A 2,879-nucleotide genomic window follows, 5' to 3' on the forward strand; every position below is an offset into this window, starting at 1 on the left:
TTTCACCTTGAATACAATGAATACATTTTATTAGTTGCATCCAGTAGGTAGGACAAGAAGAGTGTTTTTTCGAATAGTAACCGAAACAAATAAACTAGGAGTGGAAGAGAGGTTGTTCAATAAATAATATATAATAGACAGGTGTAATCGTTACGTGGTAATCGAGGCAATGTAAGTAGAAAGACATTGTAAATACTGCTTTATTCGATTCTCTTGTAAAATACAGAAGGTAATAAGTAAACAAGCTTTTCATTTATTATTTGATTTAAAAGTAGTCGCACACAGACACATAAATGTTTTTGTGATTTAAGATAACATAAAAATGCCAGAGCAAATATTAAGAATTGTAATTGCGCATATTATACACGGGTATGTGTGTATGTATATACAGGTTTGGGGTTAGGGTTAGGGTAAATACAATTACACCAACCTTTTGGGTAAATTTTTACAATTAATTTTACCGTTTTTTTTTTGTATACATGTACACGATGTTAATATTAGTTTTACATTATACTTTTATTTTAGTAGCTGTTTGTAAGTGTATGGAGGGGTAAAACAGGAGCATATTTACGTTTTTATTAATAATTGGCAGAAATTATTCTGTAATTTTTGCCGATTACTAATAAAAAAAAATACGTGTGTGTGTGTGTGTATATATATATATATATATATATATATATATATATATATACACACACACAGAACAAACACATACACAAAACACATGTATTTCTTATCTACTAAAAACAAATTTTGAGTTGTACCCCGTTTATTTTTGTGTATTGTTTCACTCACTGACAGCTTAATTTGTTTTATCTAACAACCTGCCACGTTTTACAATCACGAGAGTTAATATAATTTCTTATCAGACACAGCAAAGAGGCGAACCTATATATATATATATATATATATAAATATGAAGTTTGCTATTTCCATGCAAACGACAGCAGTAGTAGTTTACAGAAACTGGTAAACCTGAAAAGAAAAACAAAAAGGGGAGAGAGTTATTAGTTCTATGTAAAAATAGCAATCCTTGCTAAGTTTTCACATAACTTGACAGCACATCAGGCCGTCTTCCTCTTTCGGTTTTTCTCTACTTGTACAACCGACCACCAGTTTATTCGGTTGAACTGACCCTACACAACAATTCTCATTTGATATTCAAGTTTCTCCACAAGAGAAATCGGTAAAAACATTGATTCCTCTTCAAACATTCAACTTAATTTTCTGGTGCTTTCAGTTAAAAACGGTGTTAACTGAAAAAGCATTAACCATGGATTTGTGGTGAGTAAGAATTTAATAGCAAATTTTCTTAGGTTTCCTAATTCTATCCCTCATTTTTATTATTATTATTCTGAATAGCTAGCTATTCAGAATCGTTAATACGCTGGACAAAGTGCTTAGCGATATTTCTTCTGATTTTATGTTCTGAGTTCAAATGCCGCTGTTGTCAATTTTGCCTTTTATCATTTCAAGGGTGACAAATTAGTATCAATGAAGCAATCGACTTGGCCCTTGTTTCAAAATTGCTGGCCTTGTGCCTCAGCCATTTGAGTCTGACGAGTCACTTGAACTGCTGAGCGCGATTTACAGGTGCGAAACCAAGTGTCACTCTATGGCCGACCATAACTTTAACTTTATATATATATATATATATATATATATATATATATAGTAATTGCTTCATGGTTAAGGAAAAAGCAAGAAACTCCAAGTTTTTCTTTTGTCCTTACTTCCGTGATGTTTCATACAACAGAAATCATGAATCTGAATGAATTTTTATCCACAAATTTCAATTTTTTATATTTTTACCCTGCAATTCGTTACCCTTTTCTTTCCCCACGAAGTACCGATAGGTATTCAGAAACAACATATATAGTTTTAATTCGATGTTACAGTTGCAAATCCCTCTTTTAATGACGATTCTGTCTGACGATTAGGTTAAAAGATTTAAGTGCTTACGGAACGTTCATCCATTTGTACTACAATTCAATCAGTAACCTATTTTCAACTGGAACATTTGTTAGACTCAATCAACAAGTGTTCGTCATTTACATACAGCCAGTTCACAAATATTTAAATAAGTTAAAGTCTGTCACAAGTCTATAGTTTCTTTAGGCTAGAGTATATCTTTGTGTCCGTAACGTTTACGTAATTGAAGACTTTTCACCACCACGAGCACTGAAGTAATCACCGAGCCACCGTGGAGTTATTGTCAATTCCACTTTCATACATGAGCACAATGGGTCGTTTGCCCAAGGACCTCAGGAATACAGGGGCGCAATTCCGATCTGTGTATTTTGTGGTTTGGTTTACTGTCAATAAATAAATACTGTAGGACCCACCGCATTGCTTGGGGACCTAGAATACTGCTAAGATAGTACTGGTTATTGTTCATTCACATTTTCAACTTAGTGGAAACACACACACATATATAAAATACATTTCTATGTATATTTAAATCTATCTCCTTCTTTTCTCTGTTGTCACACTCTAAATCGAGAATGATATGGCTAGAGAAATTACTATTTTGCTCTTATTTTTCATCTCTAATGCTTCATTTGTACATGGGACTGCCGGGCGAAGGTAAAGACTACACACGCCCGGAGTTTAGGGTTTTTGTTACACTGAAAACGGGGTGGTGTGCGTATTCTTTACCTCCGCCGACAGTCGACCAAAGCTGCTGTCATACCCAGACTCGTAGGTGCTGCAGAATATTGTTGACAAAACTAATTTAATGGATTCGGGTCTTTTTTCTTTTTTCAAAATTCTTCGGATCTTTTTTAAAACGGGGGCCACATTTTTCATTTCTTCCATCCATTTCGATCGACTCGACAACTTCGTTGAAAACCCTCTATCGCAGTACTCGGTCCGAATCC

At 34.1% G+C, this 2,879-nt stretch overlaps 1 protein-coding gene across 3 annotated transcripts in view; it reads left to right on the forward strand.

Moving 5' to 3' along the window:
- The window catches only part of LOC106877907 (ectonucleoside triphosphate diphosphohydrolase 5), a 34,055-nt gene continuing 31,176 nt past the window's right edge, over nucleotides 1–2,879 (forward strand). Inside the window, exon 1 of one of the 3 annotated variants that reach the window (XM_014926959.2) lies at nucleotides 1–171. The gene's annotated coding sequence lies outside the window, so the exon portion shown is untranslated. Of the gene's footprint in view, nucleotides 230–707; nucleotides 1,285–2,879 lie in introns of those variants that run through there. The other 2 variants (XM_014926958.2, XM_014926957.2) reach the window with 2 other exon arrangements.

This window comes from Octopus bimaculoides, chromosome 11 (assembly GCF_001194135.2).
Source record: "Octopus bimaculoides isolate UCB-OBI-ISO-001 chromosome 11, ASM119413v2, whole genome shotgun sequence".
In the NCBI taxonomy this organism is placed as follows: domain Eukaryota; kingdom Metazoa; phylum Mollusca; class Cephalopoda; order Octopoda; family Octopodidae; genus Octopus; species Octopus bimaculoides.